Genomic DNA, 19119 nt, shown 5'->3' with positions numbered 1-19119 from the left:
CTCCCCCCCAAAAAAGTGTGCAAAGGGAGCCCCCGGGCCAGGCGAGTGCGGCGTGGAGGCAGCGCTGCAGCGGGGCCACCTCTGAGCCTTCAGTGCGGCAGGCGCGGCGCTAGCGAGTGCTGGGGTGGAGCGGCCAGCCCAGGCCTGTACCAGGGAGGCGGGGAGGCCATGGCGCTGCAAGCCGCTGGGCAGCCGGGGCGGGCGGGCGAGCGGCGAGCCCGGAAGCGGGCAGCTCAGCGGCGCCGGCGGCGTTGGGGTTATCTCCCCGGCTGCGGAGGCTGCGGGCGCCGCGTCGTGGGGGCCGGGCCGGCGGGGCGGGGCGGGGCGTGGACCAGGGCCCGGGGCGGTGCTCGCTAGCTCGCTCCCTTGCTGGCTTGCTTGCTGGAGCGCTTGGCCTCTGGGCCCCCGCCGCCCACGCGCCCGCCCGCCCGCCCAGCGGCGCCCGCGAAGGCGGCGGCGGCGGCCGCGGAAGGCGGAGGGCGGCCCCCCGAGCCTGAGGTGATCTGCGGTGGAGGTGGTGGTGGTGGAGGAGGAGGAGGAGGCGGAGGTGGAGGTGAAGGAGCTGCAGCCACAGTCAGCTGCGGAGACTGTAGTGGAGGAAGGAAGGCGCGCGGCCTGGAGGAAGAGAAGGATGGAGGAGCAGCAGAAGGACCGTGAGGCCTAGGTCGCAGAGCCCTGGCTTTCTAAGTGGGAGCGCCAGTGCCTTGCTGAGGCAGAGCAGGAAGAGCAGCTGTCCCCCGAGCTGCAGGAGGAGGCGGCTGCTGATGCGGCTGGGCTCAAGATCGAGCGGCAGAGGCTCTGGCACCTCTTCCAGATCTCAGCCACTGCGGTGGCCCAGCTCTACAAAGATTCCGGGTGCCAGCAGCCAGGACTGTCTATGTGGGACCCCTTCCAGAATGCTGCCATGGCCGTGACCAGCCTCTACAAAGAGAGCGGGGATGCCTACCAGCGAAGTTTTGAGCTGGGCGTCCAGGTTGGCTACCAGCGTCGCGTTAGAGATGTGCTAGAGTGGGTGAAGAAGGGTAGGAGCATCATTCGCAGGGAAGACCTCATTAGCTTCCTCTGTGGCAAAGTCCCCCCACCGCTCCCCCGCCACGCACCTCCAGGATGTCCCCTAGGCCGCCCGCAGCTGCTTCCAGTCAGGCTGCTGCCACTGAGTCCACCGCACCTGTGGACGTCGACCTGCAGCCCTTCCACGAGGCCATCGCCCTCCATGGCCTCAATGGCGCCATGGCAAGCATCAGCATGCGATCTGGCACTCCTGGTTCCCCATCTCAAGATGGAGGTATTGCCAGCAGTGGGCGTCGGAAAAGTGGCTTTCTGGAAGATGATCCGAACCCCTTGGGCTCAGAAGAACTGGCTCTTCGTCTGGACAGTGGAGGAATCCGTAAGCGTACCTCGGCCCAGTTTGGTGATGCCACCATAGACTCTCCATCCCACAAGCGCAACCGAATGGTCTAAGCTACCCCCTTGGTTGACCACCATCCACCACCGTATTGCTTGACAGTCAACTTGACCATCAACGTGCTTGTTGAAACCATCCTAGAGACTCCTGATCTTCCCTCTCTTAAGTTAAAGATTTATATCGTTTACCATAAAGAAAATGTAAAAGTATTCCAGAAGAGGCCTGCTATGACTCTGACTTTCCCCAAAATATAATTCTATTACAGAACATCAGCTATCGCATAGTTAGCAAAATCATTTAAACTTTAAAGCAAACCGTATCCAGTGAGGGCTGGAGCCTGATTTATCTTATTCAAGTTGTATTTCTTAGCACCTAGTACAGTTACTGGGGCTCAATAAATGTTTGTTGAATGAATAAATGTGACCTTACCTTAAATTCTTATAGGGGAAATACATAGATGTATATTTGATTGTGGAATAGTTTATTTGATTGTGGAATAATTTTATCCTTTCGTGTGTAGGTTGTTTGCTTTGATAGTCATTGCTAATTCATTTACATTGTAACTTTGTACCAAAATGTTTGTTTGTTTGGTTTGGTTTTCCGAGACAGGCTTTCTGGCTGTCCTAGAACTATCGCTGTAAATCAGGATGGCCTTGAACTCACAGAAATCTGCCTGCTTCTGCCACCAGAGGGCTGGGATTGAAGGTGTGCGACACTACCGCCTGGATCATTGTACCAAAATGTAAGATTAACATATTGTGGAATCTGGAGTCATCTGGTTTTACCCGCATTGTACCATGCACCCAATTTCTAGAAAGAAATCATGGAAATAATATATTTTAGGCTCTTCTTTTCTTTGAAACACAGTTGATTTTGGTGATGGTGGTATAAGTAGATGGTATAATAATTGGGTTAGTGATGGGTTAAGCCTCTGAGCTTGCATCTTAGTGGATTCTGTTTTAGAGCAGCAGACCAACTAGAAAGTACTGGATTTTTTTACGGGGATACGATGGCATAACTAACAGAATATATATGCTCCATACTGAACGGAACAATGATAGAACCCTAGCTCCACAAAATAACTGGATGATTTTGGACAAGACCTCGGGTTTTCTTCTGTAAATGGAGCTATATGTCTGCTAGAGTCATTCCAAATAACACATGAAGTTCATATTTCTAGTGTCGACAGCAATGCTTAGCTCACTAAATATTTTCCCTCTGTAAATGTAAGTCAGTCAAACATTGAAGTTCTAATATTTTAGCAAAGACAGCAAAATAAATCAATCTAGGAATCAGCAAATAAAATCCTAGTATTCTGCTTGAGCTAAAAATTGTTTTCATATAGTTGAAACTTCCCTAAATATAGTCTGTGTATTAATTGTAAATATGATAGACTCATGACTTAGGATCACCAGTCTCAATAAATACTAGGGCATCCTTAGAGTTCCTGAAATTGCCTGGGGAACACACTTTGTGACCAGGGATAATGGCCTAAAGGAATGTGGAGAGGGGGCTAAGTACAGGAAGCATATGGAAGGAAAGGTCCTAGGATATCTCAAAGGCTAAAGTGGTTTTTAATAAGAGTGGGGGTTGAAGAAGTACAGCTGGTGGGTGGGGGCGGTGGAAGTGAGATTATGAAAGGAGTGGAAGGACACAAAAAAGCCCGCATCTCTTGAGTCCTCCAAAGGCCATGCATAAAACATCACAGATTTATTAAAGGCACCCTGCCTCTAAGTTGACGTCAGAGTTGTTCCTGCTTCATTAACATGACTGGAGAAAAATGCATAGCTGAGCAATATGTTAAAAGAAAACTTGACTATAAAGTGAATTCCCAGATCGAAAAGAAAAGAAACAACTTGGTGTTGCATTCAGTAAACACCAAGGCTCTGGTCTAAGGACTGAGAAGAGATAGCAGCCATAAAACAGTCCTTATCCTCAAAGACTTCGCTCTGCCATGGAAGATAAACTATGTAGCCAAGCAGGGCCTTCTAGCTGTGGGCAAAGCACTCCAGAGCTGTGGAGAACTCAAAAGAAGTTTCTTGCTGATAGTGTCACAGCTTCTGGTAAAGTTGCCCTTTAAACTGGCTCCGGAAAAATGAGTAGCAGGGGAACCATCTTTGGAAGATTATCTAGTATCTTTTGAGTAGGAAAGAGTATAATGGGTAGGAGGGATAGGAACAAAGTTTAGAAGCTCTTCAATAACTTCCCACAGATTTTATCTGGGTCCAAGGATGATACCTTCATCCAAGTGGTACTTTGGGAAGATTCGCTTTGGCAGGAGTCCTGCTATCCAGAAGCAAGACACTGGAGCGGGGGCAGTTCAGCATCTCACAGGGTGTTCTTCTCTGGGGCCCTTGTCTTTTGGCTAACCCAGCCTGGGGCAATGGACACTCTGATAAGACTTTCTTTAGGAAGCCTGTGTTCACACCACCCTTCCAAGCCACAAACCCGTACAAGATACAAAGCACATCAAGTGAGTTCTGTGGTGCTTCTTCAAGCCTGAAAAAGCATTCAGTTCAGCTGCAGTCTGTCCCTCTCTGAATATTTGCTTTTTTTTCTTTCTGTTTCTACTACTTGTAGGCACTCTTCTGGTAGAATCATTGGGGGCATTCTTGGCACAAACTTAACTGAGAAACAACTGTAATTAACAGGCACCTAGGGGACAGTTGGAATAGGGTATGCCATTATGAGAGCAGGCATTTTTTTCTCTTGTTTCCTCTGGTAATCCCAAATGACTAGTACAGTGCCCAATTCATTATGGACACATAATGCTTCTATTTTAAGAGGGCAGATGAATAGAGCCGTCAGCTAGATTCACGTATGGCCATGGGCCTCCCTCCATTCTGTAGACTTATGACCCCAGAAATGTCCATGCCTTTATTCCTAGATGTCACCCCTACATGCCTTTACCTTCATTTCCCATGAGAAAGAGAGTAAAAGGCTCTCAGGTATCCTGTGAATTCAGCAGTTTCAGAGCTACCTTTTAGCTCACATAAAAAATCTCAGTGAGGGGATGGTGTGGGAGGTCCTTCTGTCTATGTGTTGCTTTTATTGGTTAATGAATAAAGAAACTGCCTTGTCCTATAGCAAGGTAGAACTTAGTTCGGTGGGGAAAACTAAGCTGAATGCTGGGAGAAAGGCGGTGGAGTGAGGGAGAAGTCATGGAGCCGCCAGAGACAGATGTGATGAAACCTTGCCAGTAGGCCACGAGCCTCATAGTAAAATATAAAATAATGGAGATGGGTTAATTCTAGATGTAAGAGCTAGTTAGCAATATGCTTAAATAATTGACCAACCCGTAATTTAATTAATACAGTTTCTGTGTGGTTATTTCAGGAGTCTGGGCAGCCGGGAAACGAACAAGTGGCCTCTCTTACAATAAGGCGTTCCCCAAAACTACCTATTTTCAGGAGGTCTGTAAGTATGAGACATGAAGTCTGAACGTGGCCCTGATTCTGAGGTATGTGAATGATTCAAGGAACTCATTTGAAGTTGATCATTGGAGAATTTTTTTTGTGTGGGTCTAAAGAGAACCTACCTATTTATAGAAAACATCTTTCTCATGATTTTGCATATTTTATACATTTTCCTTCTTAGGTTCAAGTGAAAATTAAATGCGTGAACCATGTGAAAGCCTTTAATCCTAGCACTCAGGAGGTGAAGGCAGGTGGATCTCTCTGAGTGTAAGTTTGGGGCCAGCTGATCTACATTCCAGGCTACCTAGGAGTACATGGTAAGACCCTGTCTCACAAAACGACAAAAACAACCCTTAACGTGAAATTTCTCAGTTTTCCTCTGTATAGGAGCTTGAGAGAAGGCTTCTTTCTTAACCTCTAGTTGAATATTTTATCCACAAAACCACTGTTTTCTAGTAAAATTGACAAATGAACTGAAAACATTGCAATTAGATTGCTCTGGCTCTTATGAAATGGCGGAGCAAGTACAGTAGTTAAGGATTGTTTACTCCGGAGCCTGAACCCTTGTTTGGAAGTCTAAACATATGTATTTGATCTTTTAGTAACAATGTGTGGTGGAATCTTCACAAGTTATAAGGCCCCATCCATGTCAGAATCAACTATTCATTTCACCAGCGTGGTAGTTGAATTCATCTAGAGGCTCACAATCAGTCACTTACTGGTAAATTCTGTTCTTCCTTTCCCTGTACCTCCCTTAGTTTTATTGCTTATGATCTTTTAAATTCATGTGTTGATGGTGGGATGCAGATGAGGAGCTTGCATTGTGAAGTCACTCTAGCTTGGCACTATGTTGTATTTATGTAGGGGACACCGTTTGATATTTTTTGTTCATGGAGCATGTCACCACCTTGTCACCACTATGACAATCTCGCTACCAGCCAAGATGGACCACTTGAAGTTTCTTCTCTACTTTCTTTTTAATCGTCGCTGCATCGGGGCCCTTTCAGCTGCTCCCCTCTCTGTATACCTAACTGATCCTTGGCCTAGAGGGTCAGCCCCCTCCAAGCTTTAACATTTTCTCGGATACCTTTCAGGCCCTTCCATGTCAGGATAAAATGTTCTCTCTCCCCAAAGTCCTCACTTAGGGAGTAATCTTTACAATTGTCAGTTTGCAGTTTTGTGTGCTGCATTGGACTGCAAATCATTCATTCTCATTCCAAGGTGCATGGTTCCCTAGAGAGGTATGTGAGAACCTCTGTGATTTGATATGTAGGCTGAGAAACAAATGCAGTATTATGCTATACTTTTCTGTTTTTAATGACAAAGAAGATTTGTCATAACATTTTATTAGAGACAAAAGGTTCAAAACATACCATCAGAGGAACAGTTTTATTCTGTGGAACACTAAGTATGCTTCTCCAAAGAACTACAACAAATAAGTTATGGGCTTTCTTTCTAATTTGATGTAAGATTACCATGCCTTGGGCACTGATACAAGAACAGGGTACCTACATTAAAGCCTCGACTTTCCCAGTAACTAGTGATCTTGAGTAAGCCCTTTTCTGTTTGGTATATGAAATAGTTACTTGTTGTGTTAGATGATGTTGTAGGTCTCCCTGAGCTCTGCACTCTAACCTATGATGTCATTTAGGTAGGCAGAAGTATATAACCAGCTGAACTCTACAAGCTCCTTGCAGTAAGGATTGCCAAGGCGAAATTATTCAAAGCGAGGAAATCGCCTAGGCAGCCGGCTGTGGTATGTCTCCTTGTAGGATGGGAACATGTGTATGTAGTGCGACCCTCTTTGTTTTGGCTCCATTTTCCACAGTAGTTCAAGAATAAGGAAAAAACTGCAGGCCTTAGACTCCCAAGCATGCCCAACTTGTAGACACTGTGACACAACATTGCTAGCTACAAAACACTGCACAATCTACTTGCTAAAAATAATCTCATAATGTTTTAAGAAAGCTTATGCTTTTCTGCTGGGCCACATTCATATCAACCTTGGGGAGCATGCTGCCCTCAGGCTGCAGATTAGATATAGCTGCTAAGCATAGTGTAGCCAAATAGCCTATGATTTGGGCACTTTCTTTTCCAAAAATGCTATGTCAGAGTATATTTTTTAGCCACCTAGATTTCTCTATTCAGTGCACTACAGGGAGACTTAGGAGGTTGGCAGTTTCGCAGGCTCTAACTCTGAGAAGAACTGGAATGGAAACCACCCTGATATATAAGCTGCTTTTTTTTTCACATAAAGAGCTTTGAGATGAACCTCGAGTCTTCTTTAGTAGCTCCTAGGCAGAGCATTCTGAAGACAGCTGCAGAGTCCTCAGAATGCATGGGTTTGCTGCTCTGCTCCTGTTACAGCCCAATTAGAGGCAAATTGGCTGTCCAGCTCAGAGGACTAATCTTCCTGCTGCTTCCAAAGCCCTCACCTCCAAGTGCTGGCTGCAGATATTTTTTAAAGATCTTATTTTTTTAAATAAAAATTGCTTTTGAACATTGTATAGTGTTTTTTCATGGCACTGGGGCTAGGACCCAGGGCCTTTCATATGATAGGCAAGTGCATTCCTAGCTCCTCTTTAAAAATCCAGCCTCTTGGCTGATGTCATACTTTCTGTATTTATGCTTTCTAATACTCTGCTACAAACCCCCACATATGGCATGCATTATGTGTGTTGTGCCTTATATTTTTCCTCCTACATGGGCTACAATTTTCTCATTCTTCTTGAAATCCCTGGCTTTCTTGACACCAGAACCTAATTTTGTATTTAAGTGCGACTATCTTAAATTGGAAGCTTATGGGAACATTGGGGGAAATGTTAAATTGTTAAGAAAATCATGTGTCAAACCACGTGGGAGTCTTCTAAATACAACTTTGGTGGTCATGACCCTGGCCAGAGGGGAAAGTCTGTGATGTCACCTCTTCCCGAGACCCAGTTTCACGGATAAGATGTGTGAATGGAATTGTCTGAGGGAGATTGTTCCTTGTGAAGATTTCACATTATGGAGTTTGAAGAGATTATTTTCCCCGGCGCCCAGGAGGACGGAGTGCTTTGGAATGCGGCATTCAGTGCATTCTGTCGGCCTGAAAGCTGTCCCAGGGAACAAGTGCTTAGCAGGCAGCATGAACAAGGATTTGAACTAGAAAATGACAAGAAATCGTGGTTTCTGTCATCAGAAATTGTTCAGTGCTACACAAGGAGGTGAGAAACAAGACTCAGAAAAGACATGAATAGATTTGGATCTATATCCAAAACAATCCAGTGTAGAGATTTCCAGCATGGGTAAGGTTTTAGCAGAAGCTCCTGAGACAGTGTAGCTATCTCTAGTTTGCTTTCTGTGATAAGAAGTTTTGCCTCTTTTAAGGCAAAACTCCATCGACCAAGTCAGTGACTACAGGATGTCCACATAACTTATTGAAAATAGATCAATTAGTCAACTTTTTAGTCTGTTTTTTTTTTTGCAATGCCAAAAACCTGGGCTGAATGTTTTTCTTTTTATATTTACCAAATTAACTAAACAGACTTCATGACACTACTTTTATTTTTCAGGCTTTAGGAGGAATGAAATGCTATTCTTTCAGTATTTACGTTCCATTTGCTTACAATTCACTCTGTCCTTTCTGTTTCTCCAAGTCATTTTGTTTTTAAGTTTTTGCTTCATTGTTTGCATTAGGCATAACATGGTACCATTTTAAATATGGAAACTTTCATACAAACATATTTTGAACAATGGGCACATTCCCTCACTCCCCAACCTCCTTTTCTCATTCCTCCCCTCACATTTGTCCCCTTTGTTCCCCTAGACAGCTTTGCTTCTACTTTCATGTAATGTGTGCAGATTATTTTGTGTATCTATATAAAACCTAGGAACTGCAAATGATGCAAAACATGCATTTATCTTTCTGAGACTTTATTTAGTATGATCATGTTCAGTTGCCTCTATTTTCCTTTAAGTAACATAACTTGTCTTTTTATGGCTGAAAAAAATTTTGATGTGTATATATCACACTTTTTCTATCCACTACCATACTTTCAATCAGTTAGCTATGGTGAATAGTGCTGCAGTACGCATTGATGTGTAAGTATCTCTGTGACAGTTGACTTGAAGCCCTTTGTATAACTACCTAAGTGTGGTCTAGCTGGGACGTATGATACTATATTTTTAGCATCTATATTTATTTCCACGATGGTTGGACTAATATACATTACCATGAGCAGTGTATAAGGATTCCCTTCTGTCCACATTCTCTTCAGGTTTTATTATTATATATTTTCTTAATTACTTTCATTCTGATTGTGATATGATGGGATCTCAATGTAGTTTTAATTTGTTTTTCTCAGATGACTAGTGCGGTTGAAAATTTTTAAAGATTTATTGATTTTAAGTGTGTGTGTGTGTGTGTGTGTGTGTGTTTACAAGTGCACATGTTAAAGAAAGTGCTTTCAGAGGTCAGGGGCAGTGAATCCCCTTGGAGCTGGAGTTACAGGTAATTGTGGGGTACCTGCTATGTGTTCTGGGCACTGAAGCTGTGCCCTCTGCAAGAGTAGTATATGCTCATAACCACTGACTATCTCTCCAACTCCTGATTTTAAAATTTTTCATGCTTATTGGACATTTGCACTTCTTTTGAGAAGTATATATTCACTTGATTAACCCATGTATTGATTGGGTTGATTTCTTATTGTTTAGTTTTTGACTTCTTTGTATAATTTAAATATTAATCCTTTGCCAGTTGTATGTCTAGCAAAGACCTTCTCCCTCTTTGTAGGCTTTATGTTCATGTGATTAACTGCTTCCTTTGTTGTACAAAGGCTTTTTAATTTCATTAGTCTTGTTAATTGTTGTTTTTATTCCCCGAGTATCTGATGTTTTATTTAGAACTTTTTTTCCCATTGTGATATCTTTAAGTGTTCTGGCTACCTTTTCCTCTCTTTCAGAGTTTCAGGCCTTCTATTAAAGTGATGTTTTCCCATTTGTAGTTTAATGTCATGTGTCTTTCTTAATTACTTCCTAATTCATTATTATTTTAGTAATAAAATTAGATACAGTTTATTAAGACACTTAGAAAAGTTGAAGTGGGCTAAAGAGCTAGGAAAACAGGCTCAAAAGTGCTCATGACCTCTCTAGATCATGTGCACAATACTCACCTACTGCATTTGTACATTGGGAGCTGTTTTTCTTTTTCACACAGGCTGTATTTACTGCATGAAACCCAACCCAATTTTGTAGTAATAAGGGTGGCGGGGCTGCATCCCCAGCACCCCGGCTGCCTGGCTAGCTTATGCCCGAAATAACAACACACAAACTGTATTCATTTAATCACTGCTTGGCCCATTTCTATCTAGCCTCTTCTAGGCTAATTCTCACACATTAATTTAGCCCATTTCTAATCATCTGTGTAGCGCCCCTAGGTGCACTTACCGGGAAGATTCTAGCCTATATCCATCCTGGGTCGGAGCTTCATCACGTGCATCTGCCTGGGAGCTGGGAGCATGGCGTCTCTCTGAGGCATCTGCTCCCGACAGGAGAGCTGTGGAGTCTGAGCTCACTTCCTCTTCCTCCCAGCGTTCTGTTCTGTTTACTCCTCCCACCTATCTTCTAACCAATGAGGGCCAAGCAGTTTCTTTTTATTTAACCAATGACCTTCCTCCATCACAATTTTTTTGAGACAATGTTTCTAATTGAACTCAAAGCTCACCAATTCCACCAGACTGACTGGCCAGAGAGCCAGGAACCCTTCTGCCTCTGCTTCACCATCTGAAACTACATCTGCATATCACTGTCTCCAGTGAGGCCAATTTTTATCACACCAATTTTGGATGACAGCTGTGCCTTCTGCATGGAACCCAACATCTTCCTGGATGATAACACTACATGCTGTAGGTGAGTGTGGGATCTGAGGATCTTTTGTGCCGCTATCCCAGGATCATGCTACAACAATGCTTCAGCTGCAGGAGAAAGCATACAAGAAGGTATTTTTTGCTGCAGTAATTCTCTACTGCATAGTTAATTCTACCAAGCAGTAACTACTTTGTTAGTAATGATGGAAGGGTTGTGATATAAAGGACAAATGTGGGCAGGTGACATGGGTAAATTGCTAAAGGCACTTTCCACCAGGCCTGACCATGTGTGTTCAATATTCAGGACCCACGTGGTAGAAGGAGAGAACCAACTCATGTAAGATGTCCTCTGACCTCCATATGCACAGTGTGGCATGCATGTGCCAACCCTCCATGAATACATGTAAAAAGAATAAAAATTAAATTTAAAAAGACAAACAGCATAAGATCACAAGTTTGAGTTGTGTATAAACACACATTGGTTACTCTGATTCTAGTTTAAAAAGAAATAAAATTTAACCATTCTATTTTATTTAACCTATTTCAAATTTAATTCTTTTAAACAATTAGTGCTACAGTTTCTCAAGTGCTTTCACAGGGGTGATTATATTTGGTGTGATTTTACTGACTTTTGTCTTCTTTCCTTCTTTCCTTCCTCTTTTCCATCTCCCCTTTTCTAAAATACGTTTTTTTCAGTTCTAAGGATGGAACCCAGGGCCTTGGGCATGGGAGGTAAGAGCTGTACCACTGAGTGACATTCCCAGCCCTTTGACTCTCATAGATTCGTTCTCTGACAATATTACAGGTAAAGAAACTTAGGTCCAGAAAAATATTTAGTAGTTGTGCCTAATTTAGATGGAAACAATCCCAACACTCCTAGTATATATCTGAGACTAGAGGCAGCACTTAGCTCTTTATATCACTCCTATATGTAATAACTGGGATAATTTACCTTTTACTTTTATCAGTTTTATATTACAATTGCCATTGTCATTCTGATACCTGTGATGGTTACTTAGTGACTTAATGCCTATCATATATACCGTGGATACTAAGAAAGTAGGATTGATTTATGTCAGGAAAGTATACAACCTAAAACATAAAGAGTGGATTTTCCACTTAATATTTTCTGCCAGAAGTTAACTATTGATGTTGAGACCATGGAAAGCAATAGATAAGGGATGACTATTATACTGCTTTGCTATGGCCATTTCTTGGTCTGTTTCTTTATCTTGCCTTTGCCTTTTCTGCTTTTTCCAAGCCTATCAAGTGCTGAGAAACAAAGATACTTAGGCTAGTTCTTTTTTATTGCACTATACATTTTTTCTCCACTCTCCTCCCTTCCTCCCCTCTCCCATTCTATCTCTCCTGTGACCCACACACTTCCAATTTACTCAGGGGATCTTGTCTTTCTCTCCTTCCTATGCAAAGACATCCATGTATATCTCTCTTATGGTTCTCTTTGTTTTCTAGATTCTCTGGGCTTGTAGACTGTAGATTGGATTTTTTTGCTTTATGTCTAAAGCCACTTATCAGTGAGTACATATTATATTTGTCTTTCTGGGTCTGGGTTACCTCACTCAATATGTTTTTTTCTAGATCCATCCATTTGCATGCAAATTTCAAGATGTCATTTTTTACAGCTTAGTAATACTCCATTGTGTAACTGTACCACATTTTCTTTATCCATTCTTCAGTTGACGGCATCTGGGTTGTTTCCAGATTCTGGTTATGAGAAATAATGCTGCTATTAACACATATGAGCACATGTCCTTGTGGTATGATTGAGCATCCTTTAGGTATATGCTCAAGACTGTTATTACTGGGTCTTGAGGTAGATTGATTCCCAATATTCTGAGAAACTGCCATACTGATTTCCAAAGTGGTTGTCCAAGTTTGCACTCGCACCAGCAATGCAGAAGTATTCCCCTTACCTCACATACTTTCCAGCATAAAGGATCATCAGTGTTTTTGATCATGGCCATACTGACAGGTTTAAGATGGAATCTCAGAGTTGTTTTGATTTACATTTCTTTGATGACTAAGGATGTTGAGTATTTTCTTAAGTGTCTTTCAGTCACTTTTGATTAATCTGTTGAGAGTTTTCTGTTTATGTCTGTGTCCCATTTTTTATTGGATTATTTGTTCTTTTGATGACCCATTTCTTGAGTTCTTTGTATATTTTGGAAATCAATCCTCTGTTCGATGTGGGGATGGTGAAGATCTTTTCCCATTTTGTAGGCTGCTGTTTTGTCTTGTTGACCATGTCCTTTGTTTTACAAAAGCTTCCCAATATGTTAAGAAATTTAATAAAAATCAAAGCACTAACTGTAGGGAGGAATTATTAGCATTGTAAAATAATTCTCCTGTTGGTTAAAAAACTGTGCTCTCCGGAGAGATTAGCATATAATCTCATTGATGAAATTTTTTACTCAACAGAAAGATAATAGTTCTTATGTGAAATAAAGTGTCATAACTCCACAAAGCAGGTTATTATTTGGATTTGAGAAGAGTAATTTCTTTACATTACTCAGTTTTCTATTTCTAGAAATGTGTTCTAATTCAAAGACCCTGAAATCAGTACAGGATTGCAAATCCAGTAGCTCTCCTTTCCTTTCCTTTCCTTTCCTTTCCTTTCCTTTTCTTTTCTTTCTTTTGCTGATAAAACACTTTTCATACTCACATTTCATAGAATGGAATGCATTTTATAGTCAGAACCATAAAATGAAAACCATCTCTCTTTCTTTAGGACATTGTGCTTCTGTTTCCTTGTTTCGGTGAGACCCCTTCTAGTTGTTTTCCTTTCAGTAGTGTTTTGAGGAATCATCAGTATTAACAATGGTGTGGAAGAATCAGATCTAACACATGATGCAACCAATTAACAAAAAAAATCCCCTAGAAACAGCAAAACCTACTATCAGGGTCAAACTTATATATTATGTATCTTATTATCATTTGAATATACACCCAGATGAGGCAAATAAGCAATTTTAATGGGAGAGAAATGAAAGTTCAGTTGCATGGACTACTAATATATAACATAGCAAGAAATATCATTCATGTTCATCCAGAATGCTGTGTTAAGGTATGGCTTCTCATTAACAAATGAAAACTGATAGCTAATAAAATTATGGGAAAAAATGTGTTAAATGTTTTTGAATTTCTTTAAATGCAGTGTGATTTAGCTATAATTATCTCTAAGTCTTTTAAATTTAGAGACACGGTCTCACTCTGTAGCTCTGGCTACATAGTGAATTTGCTTTGCAGACTACACTGATCTTGGGTACACAAGATTTACCTGCTTCTGCATATACTTGTTTTCTCAATAATTCTGTGTCTACCCTGAACTTGTATTTCTTTACATGTAAAATGAGAGCTAATTTTGAAAGCAGAAATCCCCCATTTATCTCTAAATTATATATCTTTTCTTCCATTCTACTGGTGCCCTGTGATACTTTATAATATTCTTCTTTTTTGAAAAACACAGTTAGCTGCCTATATGAGTGTTTTGCTTGCACATATGTATGTGCACCACATGCACGCCTGATGCCCACTGAAGCCAGAAGAGGGCACCAGATCCCCCTGGAACTGGATTTACTGATGGTCATAAACCCCTTTGCAGGTACTGAGAACTGAATCTGAGTCTCTGCAAAAACGATGATTATTTTAAAACCCTGGGTGATCTCTCCAGTCCCCACCTCTTGCTATGTTAATTTTTGGAGGAATGCTGGTTGTGTCATTGTTAAGTTCATAGTCGGGGTATAAATTCAACTTTGAGAAATCTTGCTGCAGTAACTGAATTGCCATAAAAAGACTAAGGAAGACTAATAGATAGCTGATAAAATTATTGGAAGAAATGAGAAAACCCAACCATGAAAGGGCAGCATTTACTACTTAGTTTTACCCCTCAGATGCCCTTAAACTCTAGTTCTTGTATGTATTAATTATACAAATCAGGGCACGGGAGAGGGGGAAGGCCAAGATATACTGATCAGGACACTCAATTTGTCTTGGAATGTTCCATGCAAACAGAAATCATGAAGTGTCATGCAGACTGGAAGGCATGTCAGTCTGCAAGGAATACAAATGGCAAATGTTGGGATGAAAACAACCCACCATTTTTTTCAAATTGCAGCTTTATATTGAATCTAAAGATATTGGGAAAACATGACCTTAATCCTTTTACTAAAGTCGTTTCTCCCATCTGTGGGTATGTCACCTCACAATAGTCAGAAGATAAAACTGAATGATAGACCTTCCAACTCACAATTCTGTTTTCATCGGAATTATTTTGTTTTAGTTTTTATTTTTTTATTTCATGTGTATGGGTGTTTTGTCTGCATTTATGTCTGTGTACCACAAGAATGCTCAGTGCCCACAAATATCAGAATAGGGTATTTTATCCCCTGGATCTGGAATTAGAGATGGCTTTGAGTCCCCATGTGAGTGCTGGGAATTGAACCTGGGTTTTCTGGAAGAGCAGCCAGGACTCTTAACCCCTGGGCTCTATCTCTAGCCCCTGGGTTATTTTCAAGGAGGGAGTTTGTGTTTTGTGTCTCATAGGAAAAGGAGAGTTGAAGAGGGCTCTGAAAGAATCAGTGTTTAAAGATGGACTGCACAGCCTTTCCAGTTGGTCCCATGGTAGAGTGATCCTTCCCCATTTCCTCACAGGTTCAAAAGTTAATGATGGTGATAAATACCCATGTCTGTCTGTCACCATGTGTCTGTGGCATAGTGGATTAGGAAACCAAAAAAGTAAGGTAAGTGCAAGTTTTTCCTTTTTAAAATTTGTTTTTATTGATTCTTTTTGTCTTTTACACCATGCCTCCCAGTCTTACCCATCTCTCTACCCCCCCAGGATAAAACAAAGTAAGATTTGAGAGAAAAAAAGAAGAGAAAAGGGAGAAAGGACAAATCTCGTCATGGAAGCTGCAGTGTGACACAGTGAGTCAAGCAGGAAACCCCTTTGCTGCTCCATTTTTAAATCCAGGTGTTCATTGCAAAGAATCTCTGGTCTGGTTTGAGGCCCCGATCTCTGCTTACACTATCGACGCTGGGCCATCACTGAGACTCCCTGGACAGTCTGTTACTGCCCTGTGTTGTGGGTCCACAGAACAGACCACTCCCTACCTTCATGCTCCAGAAGATCACAGATGGGGTGGATGTTGGGGTGGGCTAACACATAGCCCTGGTTCTGGGCCTGGGTATTTGCAGGGTAGGTCAGCCCACCAGCTCTCCCCTGTCTTCACCTCCAGGGTGAGCTCTCCTGCATTGTCCTGGATAGTTCACCCTGAGTAAGGGGCAGGGCCAATTCTGCTTTCACATCTTTAGGGTCCGTTCTCCCACATCTACACCTTCAGGGCCAGCTTTACCCTGTAGCTCTCCTATAGCTGATAAGTGTCAGGGCCAGCTATCCCACCTACCTCAGGCACTTATGGACTGAGGTGGAAGGGGAGGGCATCTTTCCCCAATCCGTGCCATCACTTGACAGGTAAGTAATGGGGACAGCTAGCTCTCCCATGCTCACAACTTCAGAGGCTGCCCACCCACACCTCTGTCAACAGGGTTGACTATTGTGCTCTGCCCTGCAGGTACAAGGCCTGCTCTCTCAAGGGTTTCAGCTGGCAGGGGGCAGGGACAGCTCTGCAGCTCTTTTAACATCAGGGTCAGCTCTCCCATCTGCCTCAGGCATTGATAGGCAGGAGGGAGGAGGGCATGTCTCCACTGCCCATGCTGCTTCCAGACAGATGGGTAATGGGGACAGGTCTCCCCTGCTCACAACTTAAGGGCTGGCTCACCCACACTTCTGCCCATAGGGTTGGCTCTAGTGTACTGCCCAGGTGAGGTGCAGGGCCTGCTCTCTCAAGGGGTAAAGGCAACTTTTCTAGTTCTGGTTCCTTCACTGTTTCCCTTTTGTCTTTTAGGACCAATTGCCACCTTGCACAGCTCATATAAAGTTCATTATTTGGAGGAAAAGAGGATCATTTGACAGAAGGACAAAGTGAACATTACTAAGGACCTTGTGAGTTTTGCTTATTTAACAAATTTTGTGCTTAACTCATTTTGTAGGGGACTCTTGTAAATGTTTTTGCAAGTAGTGACTCATGTAGTGTTGATTACATGGATGATAAGTTAGAACTTATTACCCTCTTGTCTTACAGGAAGAAAAATGGAGGAGTAGAGAGGAGTGATGGTTAATTTTGATTGTCAACTGGACTGGGTTAAGAAAAATGTAGGGCACTGATGAGGTATATTCTTGGGTGTGTTTGTGAGGGATTTCTTTCAGAACAGGTTAACTGAGAAGGGAAGACATGATCTGTATGTGGGAGATACCATCTCATGGAGAGGGGTCCTGGGCTAAGTAAGAGTGGGGAAATGAGAGCTTCAGCTGAAATCCTGGGCCTTATACTTCTCTCTCATCTGCTACTAGGTAAAAACTCAGCCTCAGATTCCTGCAGCCACAGTCAGAAGCAACTCCTGCTGCCACGCCTTCCTGGCCATAGGGGACTATAGCCTCAAACCCTGGGGCCGAACAAATCCTTCCTCCCGTGACTTACTTGTTGCCAGGTATTTGATCATAGGAATATAATTAACTAATACAAAAGGCTAACTATGCTGCTTAATATCAAACAGTTAGTAGCAGCAGAGATTAAAATCCAAGATCTCACTCTTGAGTCCATTCTTTTCACCTCTGTGTTCAGGAGATACCAAGTTGTCTCACGTAATTCTTCTGTTTTACTATTATTAAGATTTTTTGTGAAGACATGTGCTAGTGAAAATTAACTAGTATCTCTAATATACCAGACTGCAGCAGCTTTTGTGAATATCTGCTTGTTTTTGACCAGGACATCAAATCCTTCTGAGTACTGATAACTTGACCTAGTCCCAGATTCTAAAATGAAACATTTCCCTAACCATGGGTTTACTGTGATCAAATTTATTCTTTCCTTTCTAAGCTGAAATTATGTTTTCTGACATCTATCCTCTGTGTTTTTCCAAGTTCTTAGACCATGTATGATACCAATCATGGCCTATTAGTTTACTCAACCATCTAGGAAACCGAATGAGGAAAGATATGTATGCCAGTAGTCATGGCTGGTTATTGATTATTTACTATGTGTCAAGTCTGAGAAAAAGGTGCTTTGATATTGTCTCTTTATCTTTTCCTTCAGCGTACAAAGTGAGTTCTGTTTTGTGCCTTTGGTACCTGCTGGCTGTGGTCGTCTCTTTTCCTAGCTGTTGAAGACCATGTTCTTGTTTATTGCAAAGCTATATCAGATTTTTGTCTTGCACATGTAGCATTCTTCACTGTTAAGAAGCTGTGAGACGCCACTTATTGGGCATACTTTTCTAAATTATAAAAATGTTTCTAGGAAAAAGGGAAAATAAAAAACTGAGGGCTCATATAAGCTTGGGCCAAGCCAAAGTTAGACTTTTAAGTATGTGGAAGAGGCAGGACTTTTCCTCTGGACCATACCTGATCCAAAGTCTAGGGTGGAGACTCTGCTTTAGATCGCCTTAACCATTTCCCTGGGATTTGTCCCTCTCAGCACTAAATGCACAGATAGTACTGATTCTGCAGGATATTCTTCTTCTAAAGTTGTGTATTCAAGTCATTTTAATATGATACACTCTTCTCTTATAATCACACAAAATGTTTGCAATGTAAGAGAACAATTGTTTTGCCTGTAACTGGACACCCTGTACAACGAACAGCATTTCATAAGTGCCAACTTTTCTTAGAGAAGTTATAGAAAGAGGGTGTGAGAGGATTTACATAGGCTAAAGGGATTAGGGCATAGTACATATCATAGTCTTGTGGATTTGTTTAATGAGAAGCTTGGGTCTTCTATTGGAATGGTCCTGGAAGAAAAGAAATGGAGGATTGTGGCTAAAGTATACGACACAACGGTTTGTCAGGTGAAGATATCTTTACAATATTCCTATATGGATTATTCCTGTTTTTAAAGATAAATGATTGCTGTTCTGGAATTAATTCAGTTTATCTTGAAAGCAACTGAGATAATATTAGAATGATGGATGTTCCTAAAATATCCATATAGAAGATTAAATTAACTAAACCAGACCCTAAAGCTCATTTGACTTTATTAATTTTTATAACCTAAGTGACACCCCCAATCAGGAGGATCTTCTGTGCCTCAGGGACTGATTCTAATTGCCAGTTAATAAAAATGCCAGGGTATCCTTAATCAGCCAATTAACTGACCTAACAATTATAATAGGGAGGGAAGGTGGGAGGGGTGGAGACTGGGAACAACAAGTCCATCAAGGTGCAGTGGAAATTCTCTAAGGGGTTCACGGTAGACACTCTTTACAGCGAAGTGATTTTCTTCTACCTTGACTACTTTCCCATTTGTCTTTCCTTTCTCCCTTCCCTGACATTTATAATTGTTGGCATCCCTAATTGGCTGATTAGCAAATTTCAAGAAAG

The 19119-nt window shown here is 41.9% G+C and overlaps 2 pseudogenes; both read left to right on the top strand.

The window, feature by feature from the left end:
* Nucleotides 1-631: 631 nt before the first annotated feature.
* LOC121437541 lies at nucleotides 632-1648 on the top strand (annotated as a pseudogene).
* A 16209-nt stretch (nucleotides 1649-17857) lies between these two features.
* Nucleotides 17858-17971, top strand: LOC121437569 (annotated as a pseudogene).
* The last annotated feature ends 1148 nt before the right edge of the window (nucleotides 17972-19119 follow it).

Source organism: Microtus oregoni, unplaced genomic scaffold (genome assembly GCF_018167655.1).
Source record: "Microtus oregoni isolate MIOR12 unplaced genomic scaffold, Mior012 000052F_ref0000163, whole genome shotgun sequence".
NCBI lineage: Eukaryota > Metazoa > Chordata > Mammalia > Rodentia > Cricetidae > Microtus > Microtus oregoni.
This window is presented reverse-complemented; position numbering and strand designations above follow the sequence as displayed.